At 34.1% G+C, this 15,324-nt stretch overlaps 1 long non-coding RNA gene across 1 annotated transcript in view; it reads left to right on the forward strand.

The window, feature by feature from the left end:
- Nucleotides 1–455: 455 nt before the first annotated feature.
- Nucleotides 456–15,324, forward strand: part of LOC140846878 (uncharacterized) — a 39,865-nt gene continuing 24,996 nt past the window's right edge. The window contains exon 1 of the long non-coding RNA XR_012126373.1: nt 456–1,264. This is a non-coding gene — a long non-coding RNA (uncharacterized lncRNA). The remainder of the gene's footprint in view (nt 1,265–15,324) is intronic.

Below are 15,324 nucleotides of genomic sequence, written 5' to 3' on the forward strand. Positions count from 1 at the left end.
AAAAAATAGATGAAATGTATTTTTTCCTTACACCTGATAATACTCAGATTTGTAAAGGCAAACTTAATTCCCCAATTTTAATCACAAAAGGGATATCTGTGACTTCATTAGCAATAGAATGACTTGCTTTTCTTCATTAACTTGATTCCTTGCTTAATTTCACTGGCATGCTCTTTCTAAAAAAGGAAAGCTCCAAAGGACAAACTTCCAGACTGCCAAATTTCATTAAAGACGAGTCCTCTGGGAAGGAGACAACTTGAAAAGAGGTTCAGTATTTGTTTCCTGCCATCATCAACTCCTTCTGTACAGATGTAAATGTGAAAAAAAAGAGTCAAGTGGAAGCTTGTAGCAATTTCAAATCCAAAAATGAGTGTTGTTGGTGTATTTACCAAAGAAAATTCTAGGGGAAAAATGTTGCTGCAATTGAAATAATACAATTTTAAAATTGATTTGTTATTATTAATGAAGTAGAAGTTTTGGATATGTCCTGATGGACATTTAGCAGAAGATTGCAGTATTGATAGTTTTTTTTTTTTTAAAAAGTCATTAGAATTGTTGCTTTGCTGTTGTTGTTAAGTGTTATTTAAAAGTAGAGAGGAATAGTAGATGTAAGAAAATGCAGCAGGAGATTAAAGGCAGAAGAAAAAAAGACATCTTAGGAGAATTTTTATTTATTTCATGCAATAAGCAATTTAGATTCACGCAGCTTTTTACTTTTTCAGTCATTTTTTGACATTGAATAGCAATGTATTTAAGTGAGGGGAAAGAATTATATTTGGAGACAAAGTGTTTTATACTGGAAAAATTTAAAAAACCTTTAGAAAATCACTTTTCCTAGGGAATGTAGAATTAACAGAGAACTAAGTAAAATTAACCACTTAGTGACTACTTCCCTCAGCAGCTATTTAAATCCTAATGTGGCACAATAGATCTTTTAGCTAGGGATATCAGAGGAACTTGTCAATTTTGCTGGAGGGAAAGTCTTCATTACAAAAGAAAATAAGTAGTTGATATACCTCTCACGATAAATAACACAGAAAGATAGATAGACATACGTAGACACAGTAACAGGTGCTGGACAAGTTCCTGGCCTCCTACTGTGAATAAGCACCTGTGTTTCTTTGCAGCAGGTATTTTTTTCTGCTGTGCTCAGTCTGCCCAGGCTAGAAGCTCTGAGCAGTGATGCCCCAAGAAGCAGTCCACAACAATAATGACGGGACTTGAGGATAAATACCTTGGCTGCCTTCAGTGGGATAATTCTGAGGTGAGTTTACGTCTTCCAGAGACCCCTAAGACAACCGAAGCCCAGCTGCCAAGAGCGGTAACTGGTTCATTAGCACCCCCATACTGACGCCCTTCCCTGTCCGGTTTCACTTTCCCTCTCCTATATATTGGTGCTTCCTAAGATCATCTCACAAATAAACCACTTACCCTCGAATTCTTGTCACAGGGCCTGCTTACTGGAGAACTCCTCTTAAGACATATTATCCCATTTAACCTCAATTGCTTTACTTTTCTTGGAAAAAGTCTTGAGTTTTTTAAACTTCTTTCTGATTGCCATGTTTGTTTTTGTTGTTACCAGAATTATTCAGTTATATTAATTACTTGCTTTGGTTTTAAAGTCCTACCTTTAAAATGCATTATTTGTTTATATATTCATTTTCTATTTGGTGAAAAAATTTGGGAGCATGGGAAAATACCTATGAAGAAGTATACAAAATGAAAACTCTCCACTATTTTCTGTTTTTTCCTACTTTCCATTTTGTCTAATCTAGTAATTTTGTTGGCAATATCTGTGAAAAGGTAAAATGTCACTATGAAATAAATTGATGTGATATTGCTCATTTAATAGATATAAGCATTCCCACTTAATGGTTTATCACTCAATTTTCTGCCATATAAACCAGGTAATCAAAATTGGAATTTTCCCTCACAAAATCGGACCTTTTATAAAGTTTGTGGTCCATGCTTCTCTCATGCTTTTATTTTCTGAAGTAATTCCCCCAATTCTTTTTGAATTCCTGTGATACCATAATTTTGTATCTTCTTTTGCCTTCTGGCTACTTAGTAACTTCCCAAACCGTCTCTCCCCAGTGGACAATTCCTAAATGTTCACTGAATATATGCTGTGAGGATAACTTTGTTATCCTCATTTGTAGCAAAATTGTTCATCTTGAAGCCAGAAACTGGGATATAGTCTTCTTGATTGTGGCAGTGTAGAAGTCCACTTGTTGGCTAGTTCTGTATTATTTTCCTGGAAGTAATTTCTGAAAGTAACCACAGAGAACTTTAATCCTCACATCAATTTTGTAAATACCCAATTCCCTGTATTAAACCCCTTGCTGTTTTAAATATCCAGAGTGTGTTTTCTGTTAGACTGAACCAATACAGTTCAGTGTAACAATACAATTAAGAACACAGTATAAGCAACAGACCTCAGGTTTGGTAATTAGGAATGTATTATTTGACCTAATTGGATTTGAAAGCAGTGAGGAGCAAGTTACCATTAGAGAATGACATATTAACCCATGGTATCAATCATTAAAATATTTACGCAGACCAAGTGTGGTTGCTACAGCATATTATGATGGTCATAAATTATACAGGGACTGTAGAGTGAGACAGTTTATGCAAATTCTGCTAGAGAGAAAATGATTGAATGAGGACTTTAAATTCTACACTCAAGGCAATAAGAGGGTCAGAGACCATAGTGGCCACTGAATGCAAGAAAACCAAAGATTAGTGGCACCATCAGAGTCTTAGAAGATGTACACAAGGTTGAGGATCCTCTTATACATCTATATCAATCAATAATTTGGCCTGTATAACCAGACAACATTAAAAAATAATCCAATTAATCTAATTAAAAAGGGTCATTCATTCAAATCACGTACCCTATGCCCTCATGGTCTCTCCCTGTATTCACTTCCAGAAACTTCCCTCTGCTCTTACAAAACATAACAAAATGAACTATTAGAATAAAGCATTTCTTCTCCTAGTGATATTTGCTTTTACTTGATTAAAACCTCAAGTTATAAACCTATGATAATCAAATTTCAGGAATTGGAGAGCATTTTGGAAGAAAATTCACTCTAAAAACCGACCTATAATTGTAGCACAGTATAAAAGGCATGGGCTTCAAGATTTTTAAATTGTGCATCGATTTTTTTGAAGGATTTTAGATGGAAAAAGATGGTTATTTTCTATTATGCCTGGAGGTTAGGAGTACATTTTGGTTCCCTAAGAAAAGCCAGTGATGCTCAGTGTGATTTACAAGAAGAGTATTTCAGGAACGGTGAAATACATAAAGACAGTGTTTTTAAGGACAACTCCACCACAGCAGTATAACTCCCTACGGCAAAATTTCTTTCAAAGGCTTATGAACCTGACAGTTATTCAGTCAGAGAATTATACTGGATGGGGAATTAGGAATATCTAGAAGGCTCCAAGGGGCAAGTGCTGAACAAGACGTAATTTTAGGGTGTTAAATTAGTTTTAACAAAGACTGTAGGGTAATTGAGTCTAGTATTCTCTGAACACTGCAAAATTAATGTTTTTGGCCTAAAAATAAATATTTCTGTAGAGATTAAGCTCTCTTGGATGCAGAATAACATAACAACAGATATATTGTTGGAGAAAGAAATTGAAGTTCATAGGTGTGTTCCAGGTCAATAGGCAGTTTGGAATCATTACAGTGACCCTCCTAGCTTGCACATTCTATGTGGAAGGCTTGGAATCCCTTGGTCCATTTGCTCTCCTAAGTAACATGTCTGATCCTGATGAATACCCCCCACCTTCCTCAGAATTTATCTGAGTTGTTGAATGTGAAAGTCAATAGAAACTCTGCAGTCTGGATTAGAGATATTTATCAGAACAAAGAAATGACACAGATATGGAGCAAAGTGAGTATCCTCAGGCCTAAAGTAATGATGATCAGGCCTATGCAGGAACATGAAGTCAGTCTTTTGGCAAAGACAACAGGAAAACACAAAAAAATAAGACAAAAGCATTAACATTTGCATCTGTGACAGGATTTGTGGCTAGGGAGCCTGAAATAATAAATCTGCCATTTACTAGCCAAATGATTCGTAACAAAAAAGTTCTTTAACTTAATTTAGTTTGTTTTTTTTCATTATAAAATGGGGATATTAATAATAAAAATAAATTTGCAGTATTGTTTTGGGGAAAAGGTAATATATAGAAAGTGCCCAGCCCACAGGTGATGTTCAGAAAAACTACTGTCTTTCCACCATGCAGTTCATTACACTTGCAGTGTTCCTCTCTCTTTTGGGTAGATAATTAAATCTCACATATACTTTTAGACTCAGCTTGCATTGTTTGTGATTACATTTTGCCAATTTGTGAACTACACTGAAAGCTGCTGGCAGATGGGAACACATCATGTTCTTTTTGTTTTCCTAGCACATAGCACAATCTGTGTCATTAGGTAGAAGCTTCAGTAACACTCCAGTTCAGATGAATGTCATCCTCTGAATTTAAATGTGTAATGTCTGTACCACTTATTTGTTAATTAAGGGCCACCTTTCCTATTTCTCAAGTTAACTTCTTGTGATTTGGTTTTCACATGCAAGTCTCAGCTCACAAATAGATTTTGAACTCCTTTAGGGTAGAAATCAAGCATATTATTTCTTTATATCCCATACTTTGCTTATTACAATGAATACACATAAAATATTTGTTGAAATAACAAAAGTTTGAGTGACTTGGGTAGGAATATTAGAGTAGAACCTAAATTAAATATCTAGGGGTTAACATATTTTGAACTTTTAATTAGTCTAAGTATTTTGAAGTTATGGTATTTGCTGTTATTAAGTAGATTTTTCACTCAGTTTCTTCCTTTTTTGTATGTACTGAAGTATAGTTTGACTTCAGTAACATAAATAAAACAATTTCATAGGATATAAGGTATGAAATCTAGCCTGGAGATTTTAATGAAAAATTAGTCTCAGAGAACTTGTTGAATTTGCTTCTTAATTAGGATAGGATTCATCTTTGCATTTTATTGCAGATTAATTTTGAACTAATTTAGAATTAAATAAATGGGAACAATCTTGAAATGAAGAAACTGACTTAACAATAAGGAATCACTATTTCTCAATGTGAAATGAAAAAACATTTATTTCATATGAGAGGCCAGTTTATTAGCCAAGGGAAAAAGTCTTAAGGTTTTCTCAGGAGAAAATTATTAATTTATGTTAAAGCTAAGATCAAGAACATAAATTAATTTAATTATTGATGAGGAAACCTTGTAGCTTAGATTTACTAACTGAAGAGAAGTTAACCAAAAATCTAGAGGTTGAAGGTGGGATTTGTCTTCATTATTCCTCTCCAAATGTTGTCCAATCTATTGTCCATTTTTTCTGTTGAAGTGGATGTGAAGTAACAGTTCTGGAGAAAACAAAGCCTGTATTCATTGATCATACTGATACATTTAAAAATAATTTTCTTATTGTAGAGCACAGTTTGGCTCTCTTTAGATTAAAGGAAAACCAGTTTCACCTTTTTTAGTCTAATCATGTATCATAAGTCTACATTGATTCCAAAAAACCTGCAAATGTATTTAAAATTTATAATGAATGGATAGTGACTTTTGTAAAATGACTTTTCTGCTTTTTGCTCATCTTTTTGTGATTTTTTTTCAGTTTGTTAATATAGTAAATTATATTTTTGACAAATGTTGAATTAGGATTGCTTTCTGAGGATAAATTATGCTTGGCCATGATATTTTAACATCTCTGTGTTTCTGAATCTGACAATATTTATTGAAGATTTTTGCATATATGTTCATGAACAATATATATATATTTTTATTTTGGTATCATTAATATACAGTTACATGAGCAAAATTATGATTACTAGACTTGCCCCATCATCAAGTCCCCACCACATACCCCATTACAGTCACTGTCCATGAGCGTAGTAAGATGCTTATGGAATCACTACTTGTCTTCTCTGTGTTATACTGCCTTCATGAGCAATATTGGTCTGTGGTTTTACTTTCTAATATGTTTTTGGCCTTGATATCAGGATAATCCTGGTCTCATAAATAGTTGGAAAGAGCTCTCCTCTTCTCTGGATTTTATCATGTAGGGTTGATGTTGTTTCCTCTTTAAATGGTTTGTCTGACTCACCATTGAAATGACTTTGGCTTGGAGTTTTCCTTGTGGAAAGTTCTCTACTACCAATTCAATTTATTTCAGAGACATAAAAAAATTTAGGTTATCTATTTCTTCATGACTGTGTTTTGGTAGTTTGAGATTTTTAAGGAATTTGTACATTTCATTTAAATTGGATTTACGAGAATTATGTTATTCTGAGTATTTATTCCCTTACTGTTCTTTTAATGTCTGTGTGGTCTGTAGTGATAGTCACTTTTTTGTTGCCAATATTGGTAATTTGTGTCTTTTCATTGTTTTCTTGTTTATTCTAGCTAGAGATTTTTCAATTTTATTGAGCTTTTCAAAGACACTGATCTTGGTTTTATGGGTTTTTCTTTATTGTTTCTGTCTTTTACTTCATTAATTTCCCCTTTATTATATATTGTTATCATTACTATTACTACTACTATTAATATTATTTCTGATTGATTTCATTTAATTATCTTTTTCTAGTTTATTAAGGTAGAATCTTAGATTGAGACCTTTTTAAAATTAATATAAACATTTTATGCTATAAAATTCTAAGAACTTCTCTCTCATACATTTTGATATTTGTGGTTTTATTTTTATTCAGTTAAAAATATTTTCTTATTTCTCCTGATATTGTGTCTTTGGACCATAGGTTATTTAGAAGTTTTTAAAATTTTATTTCATTTATATTTATCATATATTATAATAAATTCTATGTTAATTAATTAATTAAAATATTTGAGAATATTCCTGATATCTTTCTGTGATTTTGTTATTGTTTAGTTTTAATATGGCCAGAGAACATACTTTCCTTGATTTCAGTTATTTTATCTTTGTTAAACTTTGTTTTGTGACACAGAAAATAGTCTATCTTGGAAAATATTCCATGTGTACTTCAAAAGAACGTTGAATTTGTCTTTGTTTGCTTTCAGGATTACATTAGACATTCTGAACTCTGTTGAAATCACAGAGTACAATATTATAAAGCACAGTCCTTAATTTGCCACTATTAAGGCCATGAGAGATTAGAAATTAGAAAATAGAGGATTGGGCTAATGTCACAGAACTGACTTTACATTTGTAAGGTTATTATTCTTCATCACGTGTTGTAGTAGTATAGAAGCATTGGTAGTATAGTCTGGTACTGTTAGCTCACTTTTCAATTTATATTTCAAAAATAAACTGTAAGCTCCTTGAGTGTAAGGACAGTGTAGCTTAGAGCATAGCATGACTTGAACGCAGTGGGCACTCAACATTTACAAATAGATTTATAAAGATTGCTAAGAACTGAATTTCTTGTTTTTTTTCCTAGTTGTGGTTTCTCACTGATAAATTATATTCCTTCCTAGCACATGCAAACAGGATTAATATCTAATTGAGTACTTCTAGAGCGGTTACCTAAAATAGCTTTCTACCAAGAGTACTTTAGTGATTCTATATATACTTATTTGTGATGTGATTTCAGCAAAATTGACTGGACTGACATTAAAATATGTAGCTATATGGGGTCTCTAAATGATTGCCTGGCTCTCCTCAACATATGGATACAGAAATGCCCATTATTTCTGTTTGGATTCCTTTACACCTCATTTGGCAGAAAGTATAACTTTTCCATAATCAAAGCCAGAACATGAGAGAAAAGAAAATTAAGTTGTTAATTACTCAGTGTCATCTAGAGTAAATTGTTTTCCTCATCTACAAAAATGTGGGCTAGATGACCCATAGGTTCTTTCCAGTCCTAACATTTTATGCTCCTATGGGACAGCATAGGGCTTGCACATTTGCAGTTTGAAATCAGAAAGCTTTGAACTGCCCTGGAAATAGGACTAGGTGGGGCACTAAAATGAGGGGAAGTAGATAGTGATGGGTAGCATGAAGATACTAGGCACTCAAGGAATAGTATGTGTACAAAACTGGGATGCTAAAAATAAGGACAAGGGAACATTAAAAACAACATTAAATTTCACATATGACTAGGAAAACCAATGAAATTGTCTATATCTCAACTTCTATTTGTAATAGTAGATATAATCATATGCCCTATCTATTTGAAAACATCAATTAAAATGCCAAATATATAAATTTTGATTATTGAAATATTCTAAAAGAAGCTACTAGAATATGTTTTCAAGCAAAATGAAGATAGTCATACTGAGAGAAATACATATTTTATACTATGCAGCTTTCTGGAAGGCTTATTTTAAGAGATCCAGGTAAAATCTCTTTTACTTTACTCAGTTTGATAAATTATGCAGACATTTCCTGGACTCAGTCTTGGTCATTAATTTTCCTTTTCTCTCTTTCTCTCTTTCTCTTTCATTCTTTCTTTCTTTTTTCCTTTTTTTCTGCTTGAAGTTTTCCATAGCATGCTTTTGCCTTATAGATCTTTGTGTTTTTATTATTAGATAAAGCAGTTTACCAGCTCTTTCAGCATTTCATGGCAATTTGTTGTGATTCTTTCTTTATGAACTAAAAATTAACTAAAATCATAAATTTTCATTGCTGCAAGAAGGCTTACATTCCCATGTCTTCTCAGTAGGATGACGTTGATATTGAGAATTAATCAACCACATTTTGGGTCTGGGATATTTTGAACATCTTTTCTAATTTTTAGATAGCTTTTTCAGAAAATTTAAAGGTTGAGTAGATAGGTATTGACTTGCACATACCATCTATGGGGAACTTGGGAAATATCTCTTACTGAAATGCTTTAATTAGAAACTCCTTCACTGTATACATTTTTGAAAAAATACCACAAGTAATAAAAATTACTTTGAGTGGTTTAGTGACATTTTTAGGCATTAATTAAAACTTAAAAGATCTCTGTGGGCCTATAAGATGGTAATAAATGTTTCTTGCTGCAAAGTCTATTAATAGTTTTGATATGGCTTATTAAAACAATTCTGGGAAACCAAAACTCAATGAGCTGGCTGACTCAGTTTAAATGAGAATTTCAAGTACCATCCTACAAAACAGAGACATCAAAAAGTTCCAGCTGACACCCAAGATTTAGCTGAGGTGCATTTTTATGACAATCATCCCTTAATAAATATGCAGAACCATAGTTCATAGATGCTTTCAGCTGCTGGGTTTGTGTACCTTGCTTAGTTGCTTACTCCACAAGATCAAAGCTGACATGGAATTGTTTTCAGTCTACTATTTTGAAGAGATGTAGCACTTTGCAACATGAGGGTTCTTACAAAAGGTTCAACCTGGGGCAGGGTCAATGCTTTCTCCCAGCTTAATATTTTCCGCAGTTCCATGGTGGGGAGACCTGGAGCTGGTGGAGAGACTGGGTCCTGAAGATGAAACTAAGCAGGCTTCCCTAGACTGGACTGGAGCAGAAAGTTGTCAGAGAGTAAGGAGCAATGGTGTTGAAGAGTTATGTGGGGATGAGATCATGAAGCACCTTGAATGCAGGCTGAAGAATTTTGGGGGAAACATACCATGGTGTGAGGAACCTGAGGCCAGTCTTTTTATAACTAAACACAAAGACATCTATTCATATAAAGAAATGGATGACTGAATAATATAGTAGTAGTAGTAGTAAGTGAGGACATTTCTTTCATACCTCTGATGTTTCCTTTTGTGGGGGCTGAACTGGGGAACACTACATCTCTCTCTCCACTTCTTCACCACTTCCTTTATTCTGGTGGAAAGGAGTGGCTTATCTCCAGTTAATTTTGGAGAAATTAAACCAGCAGTGAGTACCTCTACTATTTCAGTCTGAAGTCTGAACCTAGGTAGGTTCTCTTTGTGGAAAGGCCATTTTGTTCTCATATTAAGCTCTCCATTCCACTTTAATGTTTATGATGTATTACAGTGATACTTTGGGCTTTTCCAGATTCCCTTTCTCTTATTTCTAATTTGTTTAGAATTTGTAAAGAGAAGAAGTATGCTCTTTGTTGGGCCTCCTGCAAGATGCCAGCATTAATACCAACTAACATTTATAAGGTAGTTCATGTGTGACAGGTCCCAGACTGTCCTTGTTACTGACATCAAGATATAGGTCCTCATCACACTCGGAATGTACCCAATGTTTCTGTCCTAGTATAATTGTTATTTTATTATTTTAATTTTAATAAGGGTAAAATCTCCATGACAGAGCAGAATTACAGAATTTGAGGCCATACATATATAGGTTTTAAAGAAATGGGCTCTTGTTTAGAGTTTTCTATAATACATGCTTCTACCCAAATTTTAATCTCACATGCAGTTTGCACATTAAACAAACATGATGTCCTTTGCTGATATTTCCAAGATCCACAACATCAATTCCATGTAGGTTGCTTTCTTGGAAAACAGGGTATTATTTGGCTGAGAAATGAAATAGTCCATGAGCATTTTTTTTTGGCTTAAAATTACTTTTTTTTGTATTTCTCTTTTTGAGAGATCCATTAACTTTTCCAAGTTCAACAAGGATAAAGCCTTGGTTGTGGCAATGTAAATGCTCCTTTCTGCTTATCTCCATTTACAAACATGAGGGTAGTGAAGGACATGTGAAAGTATTAAATGGTGCTGTGAAGGCTCCTTAATCAGTGGTGAATAACTGAAAGCTCCACTGTGATCACTGCAACAGCAGCTTTGGCACCACATGAGAAGTTGTTGGTGATGCAAATTTTGGGCCCCAATCCCATATTTATTGAAACTCTGGGATGGGGTTTAGCCATCTTGCATTTTAATAAGCCCTCTAGATAATTTGAGAACTACTGCCTTACCTTAGAGAAAGCAGTTGTCTGCTGAAATCCTCAGCATGGGAGATCTCATTTGGGAAATACACCCTCAGCTCCTGTTAACTTTCTGAATGCAGGCAGAAGGAAACAGCCCCATTTGTGAGATTACTACACCCCTGGTTGTGAAGAATCACTTCTTCTGAATTCTCAAAAGATTACACAGTTATTTCCTGAGTAGCTACTATGTGTCTGGAAATGTTCTAGGCTCAGTGAATGTAGGAGTGAACAGAAGGAAATATCTCTGCCCTCATGCATTTTACTGTTCACGAGAAGAACAGTTAGGAAGCAAGCAAACAAATTTGCAAACTGTGAGAAGGTTTAGCTGAGAAATATCAGAAAGTGGATCTACTTAGAAAGTGTCGTTGGTAAAGGGTCTGCTATGTCAAGAACTGGTGAAGAGTATTTCAAAGTATCTGAGATAGGAATAAGTTTGGCCTTTCCTAAGAACCTATGGAAAACCAATACAACTACATGATGAACTACAGGAGACTGGCATGAAGTGAGGTTGGATTTTTAAGCAGAGGCTAAACCACTCTATTCCAAAAGGGTTAGTCTGTGCACCTCTCCCTGACTGGTTCCTCATCCCTTGTGAATATTGAACAGTTGTTTTTTTCTTACAGTCAGAATATACTCACCCAGCTTGAACTTCAGGCTGTAAGTATTTGTCCTTGCCTATGTTTTCTCTGTGGCTTAATACCCTCAGGTTTAGAGTGTGTTTATGTGTGTATAAAATATCCTTAATAACCTTTGTATTAACTTTGACTTCAAGACTCTTGTTTTTCAGATATTAGTATATAATCGTATTCTTCCCTAACCCATTTATCTTTTAGAGCCTCTTATTAAAAATAGGCCCAGGGTAACTTCATTCATTATACATAACAAATTATCCCATACCTTACAAGTTTAAAACAACAACTATTTATTTTTTCACAACTTATGCAGCTTAAGAATACAGGAGTGGCTGCTGTGTAATTTTGGCTCAGGGTCTCTGATAAGGTTGCCGTCTAACTACCGACCAGGACTGCAGCCCCCTGAAGGCTTGACTGGTTTTGGTGAATCTGTTTGTAAGATCACTTACGTAGTTGTTGGTATGAGCCTCTCCTGTAGACTCCTCATAACATGACATTCAGCTTCCCCCAAAGCAAACGATCCAGGAGACAGAAGAACCAAAATGGAAACCATGATGTCTTTTATAACATAATATCAAAAAGTGACATACCATCACTTCTTCCATATTCTGTTGATCACAGATGAACACTGGTACACTGTGAGCAGAGATTACACAAGGATATGATAGATGATGAGGTAGGGATTATTAGGGGCTGACTTGGAGGAGGCCATCACATTGATTTTGGATTAAAATTGCTAGTTTTAAGTTTTAGCTCTCCCATTTACTACTTATATGTATGTTTTCATGTATTTGTACCCTTACACACATTTTTACCTCTTCTCAGCCATGATTTCTAGCAAAATGCTTTCTAAAACATTTGCCTACCAATCTGTCCCTTCTTTGCTGTTTTGTCCTTGTCCTAATAATGATCACATTATGGCAGCAGCAGCCACCACTAAGTATGGGAATAGGCCAGGAGGCACTCTCAGAAACACAGACACTGGAAACCTAAAATGGGTTAGAAGGGAGGATTATATACATTTCTAAGTATTCATCGTGAATCACCAATAAGGCCATTGTGCTGAGTTTCAGCCTTGTGTTTTTCTCTTGTAAATTTTCCAGTTTTGTAAGTATCATCCATTAACTCAAATATTCAGTGTACAAGTTTTGCTGAGGCCAGATCTCTTTTGAAAATGGCCTTCATATTTATCAAAGAGCAGAACATCCTAGATATTAGTGGCAGTTAGCAGTTAATGAAATTAAAATAAGAAAAACATCATTTTAAACATTTAAATTATCTTTTGTGCATGATGTAGTATATTTCTGGACATTTTTTATTTAAAAATCTGCTCAGCCTTTTTTTTCCAATAAAGCAATTCTCAAAGCATACTTCCTTCAATGGAGCCCATGAGACATTGTTTAATAGACAAATAGGGGAGCCACTGAACTCTTAATTATAGTGACTTTGTATCATGAATATTTGAGATAATAAATTTTGAGGTGTTTTTTATGCTTAATAATGAAAAATGGGTAGATATTACAGGATATGCCATGCCTTGTTGGTATTCTCTTGTTAATTATATTTATCACTCTGAAGTCTTACTGCTACAGCATATGTATGAATTAAATTCAGTCAATTAATTTGTACATATTTTAGGAACTGAATTTATTAAGCATAACAATGCCAAGACTCTCTAGTAGGATTTAAATGGCTGTGCTTAGGAGATAGCAACATTTATTTAATTATAATTATTCCTGAAGCTTGAAAGTGATGTATATATAGCAAACCCTTTTTCCCTTTCTGCAGTATCTTTATGTGGATGAAGATTGGGCTAGTCTGGTTAAGAAGTTAAAGAATGAAAATGTCACTTGGTTTTTATTTATGGCCATTTTATACTAAATAATTTTTGATGCTGAAATGGTCAAGGAAGTTTGAAATGTAAATTAAATTTGGTGCCATCAAGGATAGTAATTATGGAAGTAAAGGAAATAAGAGAGTATATGGAAAACAAACCCTGAGTTCTTGGTTTATTTCTCTTAAGAAACTTATGATTCAGTATTAGGATTATCTAGTCACATGTCTGTTTTCTCTAGTAGATTTTGAACTCTCTGGGCAAGGACTGAGCTTTGTTTATATTTTATCCACAGCAGTAAACACACTATATAGGACATACTAAGTGCTTTGTAAAATAATGATGAATAAGGGAAACTATCTTGACCCTGGGTCAAGATAAATGGAGAAATATAGCCTATAAATAGTAAATAATTAAAATATATAGTATTAATATTAGAAAGTGAGGAATTGAGTCCAATAAAGGGTGGTAAAAATGTATTTTGGATAAGATGTGCAGGATATTCCATTCAAACTCATGAGAGAAAAAAAAGATGTGGCCACAGTTAGAACTATATTTCTGTCTATAGAAGATAGCTGGGTGTGTATGGAAGGTTGATGTCACCAGATCAAAGTGCCCTGTTATCTTCTCCTAAGCTCTGAATAGAGTTGTCCTGGTGATATTAAACACATCCAATCATTTATATTGGAGAAGTCATCTAGGCACTTCTGGTGTGCATGAAGGATCAGTAAAACTAAATAGGTTTGGTAAGGTTTCAATAATTTTTTCCAAAATAGCCAAGATACTCTCGGCTTTCACAGCTACACTATACAGGTTGATTGGAATTTCATAAAGTAAAACTAAGAATTCATTTTTACTAATCATGCACTTTAAAGTCTAGATATGGTGTATGGTGCTGAGAATGACGAAGTCGGCAGTAGGAGTTAGTTAACCCCACAGAAGATGTGAAATACAATGTAGTAAGATGAAAGTTAATGGATTTTTGAATTAAGATTACCAGTATCAAGTCCTACCTCTTTTATTTGATGGTTGTATGACCTTAGAAGAGGTCATTTTTGCCTCTTTGCTTCCTAGTTTCTTCATTTGTAAATGAAGATTTTATTGGTTGCTGTAAAGTACTAGGCATAGGGCTTTTGAGTATTTTGAAGGTCAACACATATTAAATATAGGAGGAATTCCTGATCTTTTTGGAGGTAGCGAATAGATGAGAGAAATAGAGAGAGAGAGAGAGACAGAGTCACAGAATTAAAATGTTTTAAAAGGATTTATAGCAATTCCATTGGCTGATGTGAAATTGTGTTAAGTTATCATCTAAGAAAGATTAATTTAGGCTCATTTTTCAAAGAAGCAAGTGAATTGATATACTGTATAATTATTTAGTGAATATGATTTTTATTATAAATTATACACATAAGTACCATTTCCCACCTATTTGGTTTAAATCTTATATTATTTCCCTACATTTTAACCCTATTTTACTCTCAATTATCAATTTTGCTTTTCAATCTTTTCCTCCCTTCACTACACTTGTATCCAGTACATTTCTTGTAGGTCCTTTGTCTTGGCCCATGAACTGGTGTTTCTTTCCTGGTTGAGGATATGCAGTCTCCGTGATAACTGGTCCAGAAAGTTTCTATTGCCATATCTTTGAGCTCTCTGATTCTTTCCTTTGCTGTGTCTAGTCTACTAAAGAGTGCATCAAGGCATTTTTCACTTAAGTGCTTTTTATGTCTAACATTTCCTTTCTATTTTTTCATAGAATTTCTCTCTCTGCTGTTATTATCCATCTGTTTGTTTACTTTTTCCATTACAGGTCTTTATATATGAATCATAGTGATTTTGAAGTCCCTATCTGATAATTCAGTATCTGTGTCATATCTGAGTGTGGTTCTGGTGCTTGCCCTGTTATTTCAGTCTGTGCTTTTTCTTGCCTTTTAGCATGCCAGCATCTACATCTATGCCATACCTTGCTTCCAGAG

This window comes from Manis javanica, chromosome 16 (assembly GCF_040802235.1).
Source record: "Manis javanica isolate MJ-LG chromosome 16, MJ_LKY, whole genome shotgun sequence".
NCBI lineage: Eukaryota > Metazoa > Chordata > Mammalia > Pholidota > Manidae > Manis > Manis javanica.